Source organism: Castor canadensis, chromosome 6 (assembly GCF_047511655.1).
Source record: "Castor canadensis chromosome 6, mCasCan1.hap1v2, whole genome shotgun sequence".
Lineage (NCBI taxonomy): Eukaryota > Metazoa > Chordata > Mammalia > Rodentia > Castoridae > Castor > Castor canadensis.
In genome coordinates, this window is record NC_133391.1 from 96,605,419 (window position 1) to 96,629,893 (window position 24,475).

At 35.7% G+C, this 24,475-nt stretch overlaps 1 protein-coding gene across 3 annotated transcripts in view; it reads right to left on the reverse strand.

The window, feature by feature from the left end:
- The window catches only part of Lnpep (leucyl and cystinyl aminopeptidase), an 86,952-nt gene that overhangs the window by 57,301 nt on the left and 5,176 nt on the right, over positions 1-24,475 (reverse strand). The window contains exon 1 of one of the 3 annotated variants that reach the window (XM_074077039.1): positions 14,168-14,306. The exons of the other annotated variants lie outside the window; for them this stretch is intronic. The gene's annotated coding sequence lies outside the window, so the exon portion shown is untranslated. Of the gene's footprint in view, positions 1-14,167; positions 14,307-24,475 lie in introns of those variants that run through there. 3 annotated transcript variants of the gene reach the window in all.

The window sequence follows — 24,475 nt, forward strand, 5'->3', positions numbered from 1 at the left end:
AAATCATATGTTCTCCCTCATATGTGGACATTAGATCAAGGGCAAACACAACAAGGGGATTGGACTTTGAGCACATTATAAAAGCTTTAGCACACAAGGGAGGGGTGAGGATAGGTAAGACACCTAAAAAACTAGCTAGCATTTGTTGCCCTTAACGCAGAGAAACTAAAGCAGATACCTTAAAAGCAACTGAGGCCAATAGGAAAATGGGAACAGGTACTAGAGAAAAGGTTAGATCAAAAAGAATTAACCTAGAAGGTAACACCCACGCACAGGAAATCAATGTGAGTCAATGCCCTGTATAGCTATCCTTATCTCAACCAGCATAAACACTTGTTCCTTCCTATTATTGCTTATACTCTCTCTACAACAAAATTAGAGATAAGGGCAGAATAGTTTCTGCTGGGTATCGAGGGGGTAGGGGGGAGAGGGAGGGGGCGGAGTGGGTGGTAAGGGAGAGGATGGGGGCAGGGGGGAGAAATGAACCAAGCCTTGTATGCACATATGAATAATAAAAGAAAAAGGAAAAAAATTAACATACAAGGTAACACACATGCACAGGAAATGAAAAAAAAAATTTCCTTACCTGTAAATGTGGACAATACTATTTCACAGGATTGTCATATGATACATTATATGACTCTGGGGATCAAATAAGGGATGTGTGTAGAAGATTAAGATTTCGAAATCTTATATATGTATATGCAACTTAAACCATGCAAATGGGTAAGATTAAAGAAAGGGATAAAAGAATCAGGGAGCATCAGCATGTAAGAGGGGTCAGAGGAAGAACAGTGACAAAGGAGAATAACAAAGAATGGACTAGAAGTAGGAAAAATCAGAAGCATCCCAGAAACCAAAGGGAAGTTTTCATAAAAAAGGAAGTAGTTGGACTGGGGGAGTATCTCCAGGTAGAGAACATGCCTAGCCCTGAGTTCAAACCTCAGCACCATAAAAAAAAAAAATTAGCTGTTAAGGGAGCACCCTGTCTTGGGACACCTTCCCCCCAACTCTGGGGACTCAATTCTCCCACTTCACACTTTTCCATCTCAATAAATTCTCCTACTTTACTTGCAAATTAAAAAAAAGAAGGAAGTAGATGACATTAAATGTCTTAGAAAGGTCAAGTGAGGCCAAGAGATGACTCTGCATTTGGCAACCAAAGAACTAGTGACTTATAAGGTACATTCTGTAGAATGGACGAGAGTGAAAGCCTAATTCCAGTTTCCCAAAGAAAGAATGAGGGAGGATTGCAGGCTGTTATTTTAAGGTACAGAATTGTTTATTAAAGAAAATCATAGAGGCAAACTAAAATAAAATATGAAGTAGAGAAAAATTTGTCATCTGTGTTTAACATGGAAACAAGCAAGTATTTCTATGGAAAACAAAAATTAAAAAGACAGAAAGTGGATACAGAGGTATGGGGAAGGGGAAATGCTACAATACCATCTAGGAGATATCACAAAACTCCAAGAAATGGATAATCTTGGTGGAAGGTAGGCGCTCTTCCTCTGAGCCTGGAGGAGAAGATAGAGAAAAATCAAGTCCAGAGAGCCTTTGTATCTCTGTGACAGAACAAGCAAGACCATCTGCCCAGAGCCACAGGCAACTGTGGGGAAGACAAAAGTGCCTAATAAATGATGGGTGATATAGAAGAGGATCAGAGACTAATAACCCAAGGACAAATATGGCTAAGAGATTCAGAAAGACCACTGGAATTTTTCAGACCACACAGTTTTCATAAACACCTTTAGCAGTGTTTACCAGTCCAGGTCTGAAGACAAAAAGAATGTTATATGTATTTTGTCACAATTAAAAATTAAAAATAAATCAAAATAATTTAAAAGACACAGGAAACAAATGGCTACTCCAGGTTGCACATTAGAGAAGTTATAGTGAGAGGTCCAGGGTGCTGGCAAGAGAAGAACTGAGTGACTACAATTGAGAAGACAGAATAAAAAATGAAACCATGACAAATAACATGACAAGCAACCTGAATTAAAAGGAGCAAATAACCTATAGACTATAATCCCTCTAAACTATCATCCATTTTCTGAGAAAATGAAATAGGGTATATTTTCAAATTAACAAGCCAAAACAATGTGAAAAGAATAGGCCTAATCTAAACAAGTTTACATGGGCAGACTAGGCTATATTCAAATGAGTCTTTAACAATAAAGCATTATTCTGCTTCTGCTTCCCCATGACATATTTATATAAAGTTAAAAGCTCCAAGTGTGAAACATTTATGTCTTCTGGATTATTTTCAACTGGAAAGGTCATTAGGTTTCCAAAATGATGGCTAATTATCAACTAAAGTACTTCCCTAATGAGATTCCTCTTCCATCAAAAAGAGATTTTATTTTAAAGTTTAGGCTTAATAGGAAAAGAAAAAAATAGGAATGGGGGCATGGCTCAAGAGTGCCTGTCTAGCAAGAACAAGGCCCTGAGTTCAAACCCCACTACCTCTAAAAAATAAATAATATCAAATATTTAAAAAGACAAAAAAATGCAGCATTCAGGTGATATTTTTTCCCTGCATAGGGGTAATCACACAAAATTACCCAACCTTCCCAGCCCATGCTTAAAGGAAACTTCTCATTAGTCACAGAGCTCATGTCTAGTTACATGGTTAGATATATCCTTATCCCACCAGAATCTGGTCAGTGACTAACTCAGAATAAGATGTAAGTAAGTTGTCCCTTTCCCTAACATACCCTGTTTGCCTGTACCTCAATACATAACCAATGCCATAAAATATACAGAAAGTCCTGCATGCATTATTACTATTTTATCTCTGTTGTATCAGTTTTTCACAAACAACATTTAATTTTCCACTTGAGATGCAACAAGATCCAAATAAGATCTTTCTCTCTTCTGGCCACGTTCCACCTCCAACCCAGTTTGTCTCCTTCATGAAGGAAAAAGCAAATGGGTGATGAGATGAGGGGCAGGAAGATCACAAAGAAATGATTTAGTCTATAAGCACACCACTATAAGTTCATTTTACTTTACTTAGTTCTAACAATGAGTAATCAAGATTTATTTTTCCCAGCAGGGCACAGTGGTATATGCATGCCTGTGGTCTCAGCTACTCTGGAGGGGAAAGCAAAACAATCACTTAAGCCTCAGGAGTTCAAAGCCAGCTTTGGCAATACAGGTATACCTCATAAAAAAAGGGGGGGGAGGGGAGGAAGGAAAAAGACTTTCTTCTCTTTTAAACTACCATTAAAGTTCACATTAACACATTAAAATTGCTGTGGAGACTTCCACTTCCAAGATGAGAGAGTAATTGGTACCAGACGAGTCCTCTACTTGTAAACCGCTATTAAACTACACAAAATGATACAACTGTTTTCACATACTGGATAACAGACAGAGCAAGAATGTGACCTCTGAGAGAAGGAAAAGGTAAGCCCAAAATCACTCTGATTCTCTGCTTTAGGACAATCTCCCAATTGTAATACGACAAAATCTGGAGTCTTAGGTGGAGCAGGGCTAGCAGGCACAGATCAGGGAGGAGGGCTGGGAACAGGGGCCCACAGAGATTTTAACAGGGTTTCCTTAAAGTCCTTAGCTAAATGCAGGATAAGATCAAACAGAAATAGTAGAGGTCAAGTAAGAAGGAAAATGTGGGCAGTCCAAGCCAGCCAGAGCAAAAAGAGGTTGTTAACACCTTGGGCACCAACCTAAAACAGTAGGAAGGCCTCAGTTTAGGAACAACAGTCTTACCCTAGAATAAGACCTACAGTACACCCATACCAACAAAGTCTAAAACCAAGCCCTAATGAAATCCACAGGAGAAAATGAATTTGAGAATGAGTCCTAGTACAGAGAGGGGCCTGAGAGTCACCTTGAGACTTCCACAGATACACCCTACCAAACTATAAAACTAATCCTACACAAGTAACTAAGTTGCCCACTTAAAAAAAAAAAGTTTGTATACAAAGAAACTTTAAAAATACATCTCTACAATGTGTCATCAGTACTGTTCAATAATTTGAAAATTAGTAGACATTCAATGAAATAAGAAAATGTGCCCCATACCAATGAATGTCATTAGAAATTTACTTTAAGGTAGCCCAGATATGTACTTAGCAAAACCTTTAGAAAAAAATTCTTTATTCACAATTTCCTTTATAGGCTACCTTTAAAAACTACATGCTTAAAGCCAAAACATAATATAATAAAAGTTTATAAAATATATATTTTATATTTGTATATAGAAATAATTTCTATTATTTCTATATATAGAAATAAAAGATATGAAAACAAGAGAACAAAAAATAAAGCAGTTGAGAGAGAGGAATTAAATTATATTTATGAAGTGAGAAGGCAAAATGAAATGTGTCAAGAAAGAAGTGTGAAGGGTCAGGTGTAAATGTGTAGTATAATGCTACGCACAGAGTTTAATAAATTAAGGACGGATATTATCTGCCCTAGAGCAAAGAGTGAAAAAGGAAGTTTTTAAAAGATGCACCCAATAGAGAAAATAAGATTAAATATAAAAATATGCCCAATTAACCAAACAGAAGAAGTACAGAAGAAACAAACAAAAACAAAAGGGACAAATGAAAACAATGGTAAAATGTTATATTTAAACACAACCATATAAATAGCGACATGAACTGTAACTAGATTAAGCATTCCAACAAAATGATAGAAAGTATCATCTTAGAGGAAAAAAGCAAGAACCAACTATACACTATATAAGAGAAACATTTTAAACTTAATGACACAAGTAGATTGACAAAGTTGATGGAATCTTATGATAAAAGGAGAAATCTAACAGGATAAGATACCAATATTAAACACATGCATACCTAATAACTTAAGTTTCAGAATTATTAAAAAAAACAGAAATTAAAATTCAAGAGAAAAAAACAGAACTATCCACAACAGTAGTTGGAGAATTTTATCACCTTTCTCACCATAATTAATAGGGAGAGTGGACAGAAAATAAGTCATTCATAGAAGATTGGAACAGTATACTATCAACCAATTTGATCTAACTGACATCTACAAAATTTTAAAGTAAACTGCAGAATTCAATGGAATAGAACAGTCACCAAGATAGAATAAAATAAAATAAATCTCAATAAACTTTAAAAGACTAAAATAATATTATTGCTGTTATTTATTATTATTGTCAGAGTCTCAAGCATGCTAAGCACCTGCTCCACTACTGAGTTACAATCCTACCCCAGGAAATAGTTCTTTAGAGACTTTTTTCTCCATATACAATGGAAACAATTTAAAAAATCAATTAGTAAATTAGGTAGGTACTCTCTATATATTTGGGAAAAGAAGTTTTTTTTAAAAAACTTCTATATAATACATCAGTCAAAAAAGCTATAAGGCACTGGGAACCGGTTGCTCATGTCTATAATACTAGCTATTTTGGGAGGCAAAGATCAAGAGGATTGAGGTTGGAGGGCAACCCAGGCAAAAAGAAAGGCCCTAACTCAAAAATACCCAACACAAGAAAGGACCAACAGAGTGACTCCAATGGTAGAGCACCTGCCAGCAACAATAAGACCCTGAGTTCAGCACCACAAAAAAAAAGCCACAAAGAATTCAGAAAATACCTGAATGATAGTAAAATATATTTCAAAATTTGAAAGAAACTTGCTTCTTTGAGTACCTACATTAGAAAGAGATTTAAAATCACTGATAGAACTTTTCACTCTACGAAGCTAGAGAATGGCTACATAAATAAATAGTAGAAGTAAACAGTATAAATCAATGAAACAGAAAACTGAAACAATGGATAATTATTGCAAAAGATGTTGTTGGAGGGCAGAAAAGCAGGGTTTTTGCTTCTAAATCATATTCTCTTAGAAATTGGACTAATTCTTCACATATATCAAGTCTGGTAGATCTCCAAGACCAATTTTTCACTTCTCAAAAGTCTAGTTAGGCTAATTAAAATGACAAATCAGAACTGGGTCACAGGCTAGAGACAGAGTTATCACTAACAAACTCATTTTACACCTGTCACTCTCTCAAAAATACCTGGCAAACACAAAATGATTCAGTCAACAATAATGCTAATTATACCCAAGTTAAGAAAATACGTAAGCCTCCCTCTAAAAGTCCCACCCATCCCTGTTTTGGGATTTTTTTATCTTTCTTTCCTTCCTTCCTCCCTCCCTCCCTTCTTTCCTTCCTTCCTCTGTCCCTCCCTCCCTTCCTTCCTTTCTTTTTGGCAGTACTGGGGTTTGAACTCAGGGATTCACCTTTGCTAAGCAGATGCTCTACCACTTGAGCCTCCATCAGTTCTCCATTTTTTCTTAAGAGAAACCTCCTTTAAGTGTCCACTTAAATTTTTGACTGTGTGCTTCTGAATAGGGAAAAAACGGCCTCATTTTTAAACATTTGCTTTTGAAATTCTTATTTCATTTAAAGTGATCACAACTCTGAGGCTCATTTTGCAGGAATACAACCATACTACAGTAGCTTAGGTTACAGCTATGTGTAATGAATCTAGCACCTTTGCTCTGGATCTCAGAGACCCAATGGTCTAACTATACATAAACTAATTAAATCAGTCAGTCCTTGGCTCTAAGCCATGCTTAAACCAATCATGAAGCACGCACAACCCTCACAGCACCACTCCGCTCTGACCAGTAGGAGGCCAGACGTGTGTTCCAGACATCCTGCTTCTTCCAAACACGCATGACTGCACAGCCGCTTTACATTTGCACCCTCTTCCACCCTTTTTCCTCTCCTCAGACCATAAGCTTCTTTGTTTTTCCCTCTCTGTTCATCATACTAGTCCAATGTAACTTTTGAAAAAACTCTTAGTCTCTTTCATCTTTTAAAAAATCAATCCAACTATTATTGAGACAAATGTCTTACTTGGAATAATTCTCTTCTTCTCCCTAAAGTAGTACACTATAAAAATAAAGATGCCTAACTCTTGTTTTTGGAAATTGGTTAGAAGGACTACAATAAAGAAATGGCTGTAGGCCCTAAAAAAAAATAGCCCACTTTTCCCTTTATGGTAACTACTTGGACGATCAGGAAAACTTGATTTACAGTAAACTTCACATTATCTAATCATTATTCTGAAATAATCCCGCCAACCTGGAAGATTATCTAGTACAGGCTTGCTTTTTGGAAGCCACCGAACACAGAGTTTTGTTTATAATTAGACTGTGCCGTGTTAATTACTCTGGTTGCCCTGCCAGTGTTCTACAGAGGTTATGGAGAGCAATCAAAACATTCATTCCAGAATCATGAGTCACCTCACTCTCTCTACACTACATACCAGTAGCAGCCTCTCAAACCTGGAAATGGAAGCTGTACACAATATACAGTCTTTGAAGTCTTTTACATTTAAGATGAAATATGAAGTCCCAAAATGTGTATCATATTTACTTTTCTAGAATAATGGGCACATTTTAATCCTGATAACTTTTTGCCTATTAAAGACATATAGTTTGAAGGAAAGAAAGTTTAGAAAAACCTAAGCTGGTCTGTAGAAAAGAGAATTTCTACATAAACTGCAATTACAAATTATGCTTCACCTATGGATAATTCCTCCAGGGAAAACTCTTATTTCCTTCAGCTTGCTAATCTCAATGCTTATCAGGAAAGAAGCCTACAATAAATGTTGAAATAAAAGTAGCAGTATCCAACACATTAAAATGAAGTATTAATTAATGCAAGTGACCACCAAGTTCATGCATTAACTCTTCTATTGCTGAATCCAGGAATAAGCTAGAATTCATAAGCTAGTTATGAAGTTAACAGGGTCCTTCTAACACCTACTGTGGGTTGGGTCTTAAATAAACAGGGCCCAGTAAAACTCAGGGATTGTGGGTATACAGCCACTACATTTCATTTCTGCTGTACACTGAATCTTGTACATTTCCTTTTCTTTCCCCAAAGCTGATACATAATCAACTATGGCATTAAGTATTGTGAAGTGAAACCTAGTTCTGGCTCCACCACTCAGCGTATATAAATGGTATAACTTCTCTGTCTACTTGGATTATCACAGGGTCAAATAAGTGGGTAACAATACTTTGTAAATTATAAAGCATCATATTACTAATGAGTTCACAGCTATTAAATTAAATTATTAAGTAGGAGCTTCAGCATAAGCAAATAAACATATCATTTACCTTTTAGCTAAGCACACTGGTATTTTCCTTTAAGACACAATTTCCTTCCTGACACCTTCACTGTAAAAGATGGTGCTTAAATGTCATTTATAGCCCATTAGTAGATAAATTCATAAAAATGAAGATTCCAGAATCTCATTTTCCTTTGGGCTCCGTAAACACCAAAGGATCAACTCTGGCCTCTTGATGTCTTTTAGGTCAGCTACAGTAGTTGTTAATGTGAGACCTCATCCACGGTGGAACTTTAGAGCATTTACTACGTAAGTTTTACATTTTAAATCATCTGACTTTCAAAACATTTGCGAAATGACTGCCTTAATATACAAATTCTACAATGGCTCAAAATATCCCTAGGGATTAAGTATATCCAAAGTCATGCTCATTTGCTACAATTACATTAATACCTGAGGACAGGTACATTTTATAAGAAAGCAATTTAAATTTATATAATACTCAACTTTCCTGGTTGAAGCAATCTAAAGAGCAGCATTATATAGACGTCAGCTATACTTCACCAAACTCAAACACTGAGTTGATAGATTTTCCACTATTTTCAATTTCTCCAGTGCATTATTACACTGATAATCCACAGCTGCTGTTTTCTGTACAGTTTTGCAGTTCTACAGGAAAAAAAAATCAACACTTCTATGCTAGAGAAGCACAAGAAGATGAATTACTAGCTGGTTTAATTTTGCAGCTATGAAACACATTGATTTAACACATTGATTTGAACATCTATGAAGGAAAACATTTAAGATGAAAAGGAGAAATTCTATTAAAGAATACCACAATGACCAAAGACAGTATCAACAGAAACAAGAATCACAGCACATAAAGAATTCTGCTGTGAAATGCTTCAAGGATCAAGGAGAAGAGACAAAGGAACATCTCTAGTATAATACCAATCTTAACCGGAAAATAAGAGTAAAAAAATGGAGAAGTCATTTCACTTAGAAATGACTCAACAAATAAAATAGATATCCTTCAAACATAATGGCCACTTAACAAACCTCTAAATCAACCAGTGCTGTTCATTTCCTCTGTAAAACATTTTCTGATGCTAAGTACACACTGAATACCTAAAACTACAGGGCTATTGTCCAGACTCCAAGCACTTTTGGCCCCACAAGAGCAGTTGTATACTTACCAAGAATGAGCTGTTTGTTTTCAAATGAATTTATAATAACCAAAAATATAGTTACAGAATAAATATTATATTAAGTGAAAATATACAAAATATTTCTATGAAAGCTGAGTTATACAACAGAATCAAGGTAGGTCCCTAAAATAAAGTCAAATTAGGTATAACCAAGAAAAAATGTAAGAAATGAGAGGGAGCATGGGGGAGAAGGTGGAATTCAAGGATTTTTGCACCCAATCTTCAAAGATTCTAGTCCACTAAACACAAAGCAAAAAAAATAAAAAACCATGACCTAGAAATTATAGATGCATCATGGGCAACATATATCATATTCAAAAAGAAAAATGAGGAACTCTAATTAGTGGGCCTATGTGCAAAATAAAAGCTTCAGTCAATCAAACAATAATAGCGGCTAAGTTTGTGCATTTTGATTTATAAATGAAATGCCAAGGAATATGTTTTTCTTTATGGTTTTTAATTTTAACTAGAAGTTTTTCTTTAATATGATCTCAAACATAATGAATCTAACTCTGCAAAGTTATACTCACTGATGAGCATATATCAGAGAATTATCAAAATTTTGTCTCATTAATACATAACAAAGTCTAAATTATGTTCTTTGGCCAAACAAACCCACAAGAGAAAATTATCCTAAGAGTAACTGCAGAGATATATATATATAATAATGTTTACAGCAGTATTGTTTACACAGCAAAATAATGGGAAAAAACTTTTATGAGTCTGCTTTTTGTTACCATAAATACTGAGGCTCAGTACTTGTAAAGAAAAGAGATTTATTTAGCTCACAGTTTTGGAGCTTTCTGAAAACCCAAAGGGCATAGTATTGGCTCTGATGAGGGTTCCCCTGCCTCCATTACTTCATGGCAGAAAGCAACACAATGGGAGGAGCACATGTGCGAAGAAGACATCACATGGCCAGACAGGAAACCAGAGTAGAGTGGAGTTGGTTAATTCATTCTACGATCATCTTCTCTCAAGAAATCACTCAGGAGAACGTGGAGAAGATGAATTTAAATATATATTTGATACACTGTAAGAACTTTTGTAAACCCTACCCAGCTAGGAACCCTTGGGGGGAGGCAAACTACATCCAAACCATAGCACAATCTAAATATTTAATAGTAAGGGAAAAATATGGTCATACCTAACAAAGTATTATGTAGACAAAAAATTTCTATGCACCTTAAACATGGAAAGGTATTGAAAATAGAGTATAAAGAGAAAAGCAGGTTATAGAATTTTAAATAAATGAGTATTTACCACATTGTTGACTAAAGAATCATGAGCAAATAAAATAGTTGCCATTTTAACTTTTGTGAGGTGCTATGTTTAACAGATGATCTCCTTACTCTTTCCTTACATGGTATCACTATTAATATTTCAGTAAGATTTTTTTGAGGTGCTAGTAATGAACTCTGGGCTCATACCCCCTACCACCGAGCTACATCCCCAGTCCCTGAACTACTATTATAGAACAATTTATCTCCTAAGATAAAATTGAAGTTGTACTGTATATCCTAGTTCCACAGTTCTGTAGTATGTTTAAAATGGAAACATTTGCAGGACCTCATGGTTACTTCAGACTTCAACTCACAGACATAAGGAGAAAACAGAACACTTGGTATTAGAACACTTTGTATTCTTTATACAGAAACTCCTGTGTGCAGTCATGGGCTTTTCTTCCTAAGCTGGAGGGCTTTGATTTTATAACTTCATAGTTTTTCACTCCATAATCAATGGACATGAGGATGCACTGCCTGGGATCCTAGCACAGGACTTGGTTAGACACTGAAAAAAGTAAAAGCAAGATAACCAACACAAACTGATACCTCCATAAATAATGATAATGATAAACAGCAAAATTCACTGAGTGCTCCACTGCAAGCCAACACTGGACTGAGCGACAGGGACAGCACAGAAGAGAAGCTAAGAGCTCTCCTGGAACCAGATGCTCCGCCACTTCTGCCACTTCCTGTGTAACCCCAAGCAAAGTATTTCATCCTTCCGAACTCAGTTTGCTCAAGTGTAAACAGTGCAAACAAGAGTACCTGTCTCACTGAGGATAACAGTAACATAAATGTCTCCCTGGGGATAATAACAGTACTGATCTCATTATCAGAATTAAAGCATTTGGGAACAGCCTTGCACATAATAAATGCCCCATAATTATTAGTTTTCTGCATTACTAATCAGCATTGTATATGTCCTATCATTTAATCCTTTCATTTTACAGTAAGACTTGGAGAGATTAAAGAACTTGCTAATAAGTAAAACATAGCCAAGTTCTAAACTCACATTTTTTCTGCGGTACCTAAACTCTTCCATACCATGTCATACAATTTATGATTTAAAACAGCCCAGGAGTGCAAAAGTGTCAAACAGGTCCCCGGTTTCCAAGAAATGTTTCATATTTGCACAGCCTCCAGACTGTCCTCAGCTAAAGAGGTGTGGTGAGGGTTAGGATAGTCCCAACCACAGTAGAGGTAAACACGCTGACCTTGTGTCAGATACCAACACTTCGGTTTCTACAACATTTTCAGCCAGGTGCTTAACAAATATTCAAAAAATGCTAGTTGATGTTGCCCACTAAATTAATTGTGCTACCTTCTCTATCACAGACAGTAAGTTGGATTTCCTCCTCTCTCATAAAGCTTATAAAATTATCCAAATAATTATATAATGTCCCTTGTACATTATATTTTTGATAAGTTAGAAAACTAGATGCTTTTTTAAAGAAAACAGTCCTTGATATTTCAGAAAACAAGCTTTTTTAATGAACCCTAATGCTTATTACATAAGACAATTACTACTTGTTGAAATTTATTCAGCTGGTTAGTTGAAATGACAGGAACCAAATAGATTTTTAATTTTTAAAATTTAACTTCTCTACAGGAAATTGGAACAGGAAAATGGAAGTGAAACAATAAGTGAATTTAACCCACAGAACTGTTTGGCTAAGTTTAGTTCTACCTAAATTCAGCTTGGTGATTTTGAAAACAACCACTTTCCCAGACTCACAGGAAATGGTTAAGCAACCTCAAAGAAGCCATTTGTTTCTGCACCACAGACAAATATTTTTTTAAGTGAGTTATTTTCAAATAATAGGGTATCTGTAAGTTGTTCAAGTATTCAATAATAGGGTATTGTGTAAGTTGACTACACAATACTATAAGTCATTGCTCTATTCTGGGTATCTCCTTTCTTTAAAAGGAGCAATAGGAACTCATTTTTAAATGAATTTTTACATTTCATGATCAAATGTATCTTAAGCTTTTAAAACCAAATCAGAAGAATAAAAATCACTGCAGGGATCAGAAAAACTGATGGTTCAGGACTAAGCAACAAAGTTTGATATTGGTCTCAGAGACCAGACATGACTATGAGAAAGTAAAAAAACTGTATTTTTAGAGAACTTTTCATATTGTACTACAGTTGACTTTTTGAGAAAAACCTGTGTGCAGTTTTTTTCCCTGTAATACTAGTTGATTCCCAGTACAGTAAAATGAAGTAATTAGAAAGAGAGACTATTATTTCTAATATAAAAGTGATAAAACTACTGTTTTTTAAAATGTCATTTACTGCAAGTATTTCTAATCCATCCTACTATTTTCCTGTCTCTCAAAAAGACTAGCATGAACATCAGTAATTGTCCTGTTATTTGTTGGGTCACAGAATTCAGTGTCCTAACTGAAAAGGACAAATCATATAGGTAATGACACTTCTCAACCCATACTCCAGAATTTGGCCAATTTGCCTAAAATGCATTTCAATTAATAATTTAAATAGCAACTCATATTCAATTGACTTTTATAATTTTAGCTTAGATTTATTCACTGAACTAAAAGTTGCTTATTTTTCAGGGAATTTTTAAGTTTTTCAGGGCAATTTTATTGATTCATAATTATCAGACAGTAAATGTTTCTTCTACCTAAAAATAATTTATTTGATAGAGCCAATTATATAATCTGTGAATTAAGATAAATTTAAAAAGTGGTAGGCTGGATTAAAAATGTGCTAGAATATACATATTATTTTTACTATCCTTGATATTAGAGTCATACATAAGACTTGCAATATGAAGTACATAAAAAAATCTCATGACCAAAACTTTTCCATCTTCCTAGGTTCAGAAAATTCTCAAGTGCTCAACTTTGGTCAGACATGAAGAATTAGCTATAAAATTCTAACTTTAGCTTAGCCCAGATTTAAAAATTTTTAAACTCAAACCATATTATAACAATCATATCTACTACATAAATCTTTACAAGTTACTTTAAAGAAATCTACTTTGTTGGGGCTGGGAGTGGAGCTCAGTGGTGGGGCACTGACTTGTTAGCATGCACAATTGCTGGCTTTAATTCCTAGCAACACACACACACACACACACACACACACACACTTCATCAAATGTAAATGGCTATAAACTTGATCAAAAGTTAAAAATAAAAATTTCAGTCAATTATTAAATTAGATAAGTGAATTACATGGTTATTTGGGAGAACTGACCAAGGATCAAATTTTGGTATATAATAAACCACAGCAAAAATAATTAAAATTATTTCTGACTTCCATCACTTCCTCAATTCTACCCACAGAACACCTCAACAAAATACACTGGTAGTTACAGTAACTGTAAATTAACTATAAAAAAATAAAATCAATCTTATAAAAAAATTGTAGACCCAATATAATCACAAAGGCCCTTAACAGTGGAAGATGGAGACAGAAGATCAGATCAGAATGAAATAATATAAAAAGGGCTTGACATGCCTGTGCCAGCTTGGAAGACAAAAAAAAAGTAGTAGGGGAAAGCAGGAGCCAAGGAATGTAGATAGTTTCTAGAAGCTGGAAAAGTAAAGAAAATGGATCTTACCCAGAGCCTACAGAAAGGAGCACAAGCCTGGCAAACACCTTGATTTTAATCCAGTAAGACTGTCAAGCTTCTGACCCACAGAACTCTACAATAATGAGTTTGCATTGTATTGTTAAAGAGTATCATAGTTTGTTATGGTGACATACCCAACACTCACTGCAGGTACTCCAGAGTGGTTAGGAGCCTACCCACAAGACAGCTGTCACTTCCAGTCATGCTTGGTACAGTGATTAGGTAATTTAACTAATTTATGAAACAGATGAACAAAGCTATTCTGAGAAGGACAGCTGAAATCTTTGAAAAAACTCAATGAAGGGAAGCCACTAAAACTGCCCTTGAATTAGATGTGTGACAACTTTAAAAAACCGGAGGAAAACTATGAAAGTCTGGCCAAATTTTGCACTCAGATTACTTCACAGTTATCCATGTTTCACTTCACTTTAGGGTGGATTACCCAGTCAAAACCTGGTGAGGCAATTCACCTGGGGATTTGTTCTCTTTTGCATTTTGCCCTGAGGGCAGGCTTCAGTGGTAGCATGAAGAGGCAGTGCCAATTAGGCAAAACTTCACTGAGTCCCACATGTCTACACAAAGGAACCAGGGTGGAGGGAATGCCAAAGGGGAGAGACTCAGAGAAAAGGATATCCTATATTTGTCTATGAACCCACAAAAAATACAAAATAACCACTGAGATACCCACAGGACAGATCAAAACCAATAAGCAAACTGGATTAGTTTCTATTGTTGCTGTACCAAATCACCACAAACCTGGGAGCTTCAAACACATATTTATTATCTTTCAATTCTGTGGGTCAAATCAAGGCATTAACAGTGCTATTCTCCCAGAGGCTCTAGAGGAAAATCTATTTCCTTGTTTGCTCCAGCTTCTAGAAACTGCTAGCATTCCTTGGCTTGTGCCCCTCTTCATCTTAAAGCCAGCAATGGTGGGTGAGTTTTCTCACAAATCATCACTCTGACGCTGGCCCTTCTGTCTTCCTCCTTCACTTAAAAAACCTTTATGATTACAGGGGGCCCATGTAGATAGTCCTGAATAATTTTGTTTTGAGGTTACCTGATTAACAACTATAACTTAAGGAGGTTTTTGTGTTTTTTTGGAGCAGGGTCTCACTATGTAGCCCAGGCAGACCATAAACTTGTGATCTAGGAAGATCCTGCCTCAGCCTTCTGAATGCCGGAATTACAAGCATGAGACACTACACTCAGCACGACTGTAACTCTTAATTGCAACCTTACTTCCCCTTCACCAAGTAACCTGAGATAATATTCCCAGGTCCCAGGAATTGGAATATGGACATCTTTGGGGACCGTTATTTTTCCTACCTTACAAAGGCTAAGAGAACCAAATTGAGATTAGACCCTGTGTCCACAGATGGTGTAACAGAATTCAAGATCTCAATCTGAGCAGGCTAACTACCTGCTAAAACAAAAATATCAACATTCTTCAGAGGACTAAAACAAGACACAGAGTCTACCCAACAAGCCATTAACAATGTTCAGGATAAAATGCAAAACTGCTTTACAAACAAAGGAGCTAGAAAATGTGGGCAATTTTCAATGGAAAAGATAATCAACAGCTGATGGAACTTTCAGACAGCTTTAAGCTATTATGACTATGCTCTAAAATAAAAAAAAGAACATATTGAAACAAATGAGAATAAAATTCTTAGCACAGAAATCTTTTTAAAAAACCAAACCTTTAAACTGAAAAACATTGTAAAAAAGAAAAATCACCAAAAGGTCTTAAGAGCAGAATGGTAATTACCAAAAAAAAGTCAGCAAGCTTAAAGATAAACAGAAATTATTCAATGTAAAGATCACCAAGAAAAGAAAGACTAAAGAAAAAGTGAACAGTACCTCAGGTACCTACCTATAGGACAATATAAAAAGAACTAAAATATATGTAATTGGAGTCCCAGAATGACAGGAAAGAAATATTAGGACAGAAAGATTACCTGAATAAACAATACCCAAAAACTTTAATATGATGGAAGGCATGAATTTATAGACTCAAGAAATTCAACAAGCCTAAAAAAGAATAAACATAAAGAAAACCAAACCAAAACGAAAATAATTAAACCAGGCCAAAAGTTAAAATGAAAACCAGTTAGGAAAAACCTGACTGTGCTACATGTAATGTAACAATTCAAATTATCATAGGTTTCTTAATAGAAAACAATGAAGCACAATCTTTAATGGTTTTGTAGAGAGAGTTTTTATTGCATATGCTTGTGTAACATATATATATTTACTATTTCTCATGCATCCAAAATATGTGAAGAATTCTTAACAGTCAATAACACAACAAATTATCTAATTTAAAGGAATGGGCAAAAGATGTGAAGAACAATTTCACAAAAGAAGGTGAAATCACGGTCAAGACAATCATGAAAACATACTGAGCACCTGTATCCCTCAGGGAAGTGCAAACGAAACCACACTGAGGTACCACTACACATCCACTGGATTGGCTAAAATTAAAAACATTAACCATACAAAGTTAATCAGCACTCTCACACACCACCAATGGAAATATGAAATGGCACAATCAGTTTGAAAGTTTGAAACTTTTTAAAGCGTTCGTACATACAGCCACCAGATGACCCAACCAAATGACTCCTAGGTATTTACTCAAGAGGAACAAGACACATGCACACAAGAAACTGATGAGATGTTCACCAATTGGTAAACAGGTAAATTATGGTACATCTAGACAGCTAAAGCTATGCAGTAATTCTGAAATGTGAACTATTATGCTGAGTGAAAGAAGCCAGGCCAAAAAGTACGGTATGGGTCCATTTATTATATAAAATATATGTAACTTCATTTATACATAATTGTAGAAAATGCAAAGTTATCTATAATGACAGAAAGTAGATCAGTGGTTGCAGAAGAATGGGGATAGAGGGAAGGTTATTGCTTTTGCTTTTGGTGGTACTTGGGTTTGAGCTCAGAGCCTCACTTGCTACACAGGTACTCAACCACTTGACCCATACTCCCAAGTCATTTGCTTCATTTGTTTATATGGGGGTCTCAAATTTTTGCCTGGCGCCAGCCTTGGACCACAATCCTCCTACCTATGCTCCCCATGTAGCTGGGGTTACAAGTACCTACTGGCTTATTTATGAAATCTGGTCTCCCTTCCTTTTTGCCCTGGCTGGCCTAGAACCACAATCCTCCCAATCTCTGTCATCCAAGTAGCTAGGATTACAGATGTGAACAACCATGTCCGGTTAGTTTTTTTTTTTCTTTTTTAATTCTGTTGTTTTGCCACTAAATTTTGAAAATATAACACTAAGAATCATTTGGAGTATAAAACAAAACATAGTTTATATAAACCTTATATAGATCTAAGAGAAAACTTTCAAACCAATAACTGAGACACATGAAAATCCTAGAAATGAAAGAACCATACACTTCTATATACAGAAGCATGTTACTTGGCCAGATAGTACATTTCATATAAAGGAAGCCAATGAAAGGAGTTAATGTCCCTCTCTATCTCATTTTATTCTATGGGATAAACTGGACCTTAAATAGACTCACATGTGTGTGTATGACAGACATGTGGCAAGGTGGCAGAGTTAGTAGTTGAGAGTAGAAAGAATAACAATTAGTTTGGATGTAAGTGAGTCTTATGTGCTAAACTCTTCTATTAAATTTGCTCTATGAAAACGACAAGAATAAAGATCTCCACCTATGTTGTGATGGGACCTAACGCAGTATTTATACCTTAACGGCATTTTGCGATAACAAAATGCCAGTCAGGAGCATGAGGGTTTTAGCACTCTAGGTGAATACTTAGATGAAAATCAGTGTGCAGCACTGAAAGAAGTACCTCCTTTCCCCAGTGCTAGCCAAGTGGAAACTATACTTTAGCAAGTTAATTACAGATTAGCTGTCTGTTCCAGGTATAGTAAAACCCCACAGGCTGGTCCCAACTGACCTGGTTTGGTGCAGGGCAAAGCTTGGGAACAGAGATCAATCCTATTATTTATGACTCCAGTGAACTCATGGGAAAAAAAAAAAAAAAGGAAGAGTTGATTCTAGTTCTCTGTATTAGTAAGTTTGAGAAAAAGGGTTTTGTATCATCTGGACTCATGGGGCCCACAGATCAGGCCATGTAGAAAAAAATAATTGCACTTAGCCATGCAGGCCTCTAATTCACTAAAAAACCACAAAAGGGCTGAAAAGTTAAATGATATATCTCTACTATGTATGAAATGGAAGTCTCTGTTGGGAAAGGTATAAAGAGAAGTAAGGATAAAAATCAATTTTTAAAAGGTAATTAGTTACAAAAAATATGTGTTCTCCCTACTTTGGAACCATCTAATGCTGAAACAAATGACTACAGAATCCTCAAGTAAGCAAGACATCTGATGATGTGGCTTGTCAGATATGCCTGGTCACAGTATCTCTGGACCTGGGACACAGATCTAGCCTCAGAAACTTGCTGTCCAATTCCAACAGCTCTACTTTTAACATGTGTGGACACCTAAGTTATTCCTCTCCAGTTTCTGAAAAAGGAAGATTTAATGTTTAGAGTAACAATTCTCAAGGTGTGGTATAGGGACCCTTAGGAAGCCTTGGTATCCTCTTAGGGGATCTTCAAATTGAGAACTATTTAAGATACTATTTTACATTCTCATTCCTTTTTCTCATGAATGCACAGTAGTTTCCCATGTTATATATGACGTGTGACATTATAACAAACTGAATGAAGACGAAAATCTGACAATCCAATTGTCTTCCATTAAGCTAGACATTAAAGATATTTACTCCAGTGAAAAATAATGTGTTTCATTTATCTTTCTGTTTTGGAAAATCATTAGTTTTCATTAAAGTGTTATTTGTGTCAATATACAAAAGGTTTTTATTATTATTATATAAATTAATACTTAAAAATTTTCAGTGTTAATATCTAATTAGTGGCTATTTAAAAATATAAATCACATAAATAGAAGCTCTTACAGGTCCACAGTTTTCAGAATACAAAGGGGTCCTGAAACCAAACAGTAGTGCTTGAGAAGCACAATTCTCCCTTCAACGATAAAGAAAACAGCTCTTAACTCCCTGGACATCTTGATTTGAGTACGCCAATCTTAGCATAATGTTTAAAAAGCATACAGAGCAAATATACAATGTAAAGATCCATGGCCAAACAGGAATGTGACTAGGGGTTTTGGGTCATCCTGGATACCTGGGTCCAGAAAAAAATAACATCATATATGCTTCTTTGGGCATCTCCAGGTAGTAACATAACTTCTAATATCATGTTTCTATAAAAATTACAACGTCCTTTATCCTGAGATTTCCAGAAATAAACTGTCCAAAGTGAATATTTCTGTTATAGACTGAATTGTATACCCATCAAAATTTATTTGTTGAAGTCTTGACCCCCAAAAGTGATGATGTTTGGAGACAGACTTTTAGGAGGGTTAATAAAGTGATTAAATTAAGGTCGTAAGAGCAGGGCCCCAATCAGATAGGACTGGTATTATTATAAGAAGAGGAAGAAACACCAAAGCACACTCTCTCTCCACACCTGCAGAGGAAAAGCGGTGTGAAAACTCAGCAAGAAGATGCCTATCTGCAAGTAAAAAAGAGAACCACTGCCAAAACCTAACCTTACTGGCATCTTGATCTTGGACAGCTAGCCCTAGAACTGTGAGAAAATAATTTTGCTTAAGCCACCCAGTCTGTTACTTCATGACGGCAGCCAAAGTAGACTAACACACTCTGTTCCTATGTAATCACTCTATAAACGTAATGAGTAAGAGAGGGAGGAAGGTATGGGAAATATCTGAAATAATGAATCAATGTCTTCACAGTACCACACATTATAATTTATGTAAAAATTTATATTTCAAGAGCAATTTATAGGCATTGCTTTGTGTTGTTTAGGTTTTGTGATTTGATTTTTATCTTTTGATTAACATCAAAACAGAAACAGCCATAATTTTTCCACCTGGCTAGGGTCAGGCTGCAAAATTTATCCTTTCATATCTTAGCTCATATAACTAACATCTTACCCTAGAGTTGACTGGTTATAACACTAACAAACAGAAAGCATTGCCTTTCAGTGGCCTTTCCCAATGGACAGCTATGACATAGCTTCACATCTTTTACTCTTTCCATAAGGCCACATGAAAGGTTGTGTGTGACCAATTCATGCCTTCTTATTAACTCTGTGGGATATTAGAAAATTCTTTTAAAAGTTAAATCCAAGTGGGTTGGGAATTGCTTCTGTGACTCTAATGAACAGCAAAGTGCCTTGGTCTAGTTCACTCAGAAGTGCCTGAAGCACGGCAGGAAGAGAAATAACTTAATTGCACCACTAGGTCTCAGATCCACAGCAATTCTCCAGCCAGGAAGCACAGAAGATGAGATAGGGAAGAGGAAAGTGTTGGGTCAATTTTTAATTTTGATTTTGAAAATTCTTCAGAGTAAGAGACTCCCTCCTGCATTATCTTCCATACATAGTTCTGTACATAGCTTAGGGTCTGAAATATAACAAGGGCTCTCTCAGTACATTTCACTGAAAAAGGAAGCTGACTGAACACTGATAAGAATGTTCCAAAAAAGTAATTTGGAATTACTCTATTTGCTACAGGGAAGTTTCTAGAAAAAAAAGGAAGAAGACATTGGATTCAACGTTCCATGAAAAAGAAACAAAAGAGAAACCTTATAAAAGAACACAAACAGAATAAACAGCTAATTGTTTATTTCAGAGTTGTTTGAAATAATATTATTCTCAGATAACATGTTTTCTTTTTCTTTCTTTCTTTTTTTTTTGCAGTGCTGGTGATCAAACTCAGGGTTTTGGACATGCAAAATAGCCGGTTTACCTCTGAGTTACATCCCCAGATAAGCTACATCCCTTAGACAATATTTGAGTACCTAATATGTGTGGAACACTATAGTAGTACATGCAAGAGCACTATGTTCCTAACTGCTGGGTGTGGCTAACGGTTCCTGCCTGAACAAGCATGTCCATTCTTTACATGGAGCCCAACGAGTATTTCTAAACATTTAGAAAATACAGTCCTCAACAAATGGTACCTCTGCTTTTGTGATAAACCACTTATGCTTCTTTGAGCATCCTTGCTCAGAAATGTAGACTCCAATTTTTTCCTGTGAGAAAATATAATCTTCTTACCTTGAGGCTTCCCAGGAACAACTGTGGTCCAAGGTGAGAAATATTTCTACTCTGTTCCCATGCAATCCACTGATACAGCCACCAAATACTTAAATGATTATTACTTACATCCTTCATCATGCTGTTTGATCGCATCACTAGCTTTTATGTTTCATAACTTCAAAATTTTATCATAGTAAAGAAACAAAACAAAACAAAATATAAAAACAGATCCAGAGACTCATGTCAGGGTGAAGGTAGAGAAATAAGCTGTCACAATTCACAATAGATTCTCAGAGCCAAAATCTGGTCCAAGTTACATTCATTCAGCAAAAATAATAACAGTGTTAGTCCAGAGCAGAAAGACAAATTCATTAGCATAACCAGCTTCCTTTGACAAAACATAACAAAATAGATATGAACTTAAATATACATTATAGACAACCATATTCATTTGCATCCCTGATACTTGTGAAACACAGGCCTTGTTACTGGTAGGTTGATGAAGTAAGTTCCCTTATTTTGTATCTCTCTGTTAATACTGCCCCTTTTGGTCAATTTCAGCTCCACTTAAAAGACAAACTATATTTAATAAATGATGTAAGATTAAAGCAAGTTCTACTTCTATGAATAATAAGATGTTACAAATTACATTTTCAGAAAAACCTACCTACACCAGAATTAAATTGGATATGGGAATGACGAGTTCCTCTGCTCTTAGGTAACACTTCCCTGAATGTGTTGTAAATTCATAATAATTTTTAATAAATGTAAAGTGGAAAGATTCCTCCGGTATTGGCATCAAAACTTTAGTAAAAAATTAAGATACAGGCTGGAAGTGTGGCTCAAGTGGTAGAGCACCTTCCTCACAAGTGTGAAGCCCTGAGTTCAAATCCCCATACCGTTAAAAAAAAAAAAAAGATTGAGTGGAAAAATTAAGATAATTCATTCCCAAGTGTTCAAAATCTTCACTATTATTGGAATATGCCCAAACTACCATGTATCTTAGACTATTGCTAGCATCAGAAAAAGTTGATTTTCTGCATACATTTTAGTTTTTTTAACTATAGATATGACAACATCCTGGTAATATCTATAAATTTAAAAAAAAAAAAATCACAAAGCTAGGGAGTAAAGAGCCAGAATTCAAATGTAGCAGTCTTAATTGTCTTTTACCATTAAGCTACACTATACAGTAGTCTCCCAAATAAAGTTAAATTCATAGATCTCCAAAATGAATAAATGAAAGTACAAAATCAAATGTATCTTGGGTAAGAGAGTGGAATAGGCCCTGTAATTCTGGCAAATTAGTTCTGACAGAATATAAGTTTGTCAAGGGCAGAAGTCATTGATTTATGACTACCTATAAGCCAGTTTTCTTACAATTAACCCATTTTTAAAAATTAGTGATTACTCAAAACATGCAACTTATAAACATGTTTTTTTTTCCTACCAATAGCCACTGTCACTCAATTGTGTGCCCCACAAAAGCTTCTATGCATGTATCCTTCAAGTCTCTTATCAATGGCATTTCCCAAATTGGCAATTAATTAAAATATAACTATGTGCCTACCTGTGAAGAACTGGACTTGAACCATGCTGACCACACAATAATGAATGTGCACTTATTTCTATCTACCACAACTCACAATGCTGTATTATCAAATCCCCAAGTAAAACCAGACCCTCCTCTTTACATTCAAATATTTTTCTGTGTGCTTCCTCCATCTGGAAAGCTGCCAAGCCTCTCACTAGCTGCACTAATATAGGCAGAAGTGAAACTACTGCTTTAAAGAGCAAAACACTTCTTATACCCACTGACTAGCACCCAGTACTCTATGCTTAGTTTGAATCGTCTTCTTAATCTAGCCACCCAGTATACACACAGAAAGTACAGTGTCAGTGGTCCCAAGGGCTGATACACTTAGCATCCAGTTCAAAGAGCAGAGAAACAATTTCTAGTAAGACTAAGGGTGTGCCAGCCAAAACTCCTATACATGACCTTGGTAAATTTTAGAACACCAAATCCTTCCACTAAGCCTCAAGAACCACAGCAGCCTCTCTTGTGAACCATAAAGGCCCTTTTAATAGCAGAAAGTAGACAAGCATTACATTATTTCTATCTTCAAATCATACTACCAATATAAACTTAAAGAAAGGCCTTTTGAACACTGAATGCCCTGTCACTCCCACGATTCCCTATGCATTTTTTCCCCTAAAAAGACCATGAAACTATATGTTGTTTTGATGATGAATATTCTGACAGTAGTTTTAAATCTTACAAAGTAACAGTTTCAGCTGTAAGAAATAAGGTGCTCCAAAGCTTCCTTTCCCACCAGAAATCTCCTCAATGACACCTGAAGCAGTTGGCCTGGGAAACACTACCCCAACAACCCTCCCTGGTCACCATTTGCTGCAAGAGGAATGGAGCACACCAACCCACAGAGGTATCCTTTCACAGCATTCCCTACTCTCTTGTCCCCTCAACTGAAGCAGCTTTCCCCACACTAGAACGCCTTCTTTAACACCCTTCATCCCACATTATTGCCTTGGCCTTCCTGAGTAGAATCCCAGAGCTAGAAAAGACTTAGCCATCCCAACTTAGGAAAGTCCAGACAATTGATTTAAATTTTGTTCTACTGACTACATTCTTTGAAATATGTGGAATGTCTAGGAGAACTTTCATTAAGCAATACACATGAGAAGGAAAAAAACTTCAAAGGGTCTCCTACAATTAAACTTGGTTGTTTAGAAACTCCCTGGGAAGCTTGGATTTTATCTGGCAAATGACCTGGTTTCCTCCTAGTTCAGTTGCTAAAGTTAAAATTTTTAAAAATTAATTGGCTCATTGTTCAATCATAAGATCCAGTAGAAAAGTGAAGCAAAACCAGTCAGTAAGAACAGAAAGAAATGTCTATCATGGTAGGAAAAGAAAGATGGTTCTATGGTCATCTTTGCATTTTTTTTTCCTTTAACTGTAAAATACTCAGGAAAGTAAATAGTCCTAACTTATAAGTGACTATGAATCTTCTGACTATGTAGGAGAAAAGATAGTATAATTAAATACCTGGCAAATGTTTTTATCTCCTACCATGGCCTTCAAATGCCAGTATTAACTCATTCATCCCCCACATTCCTCAATTCTTTTTGTC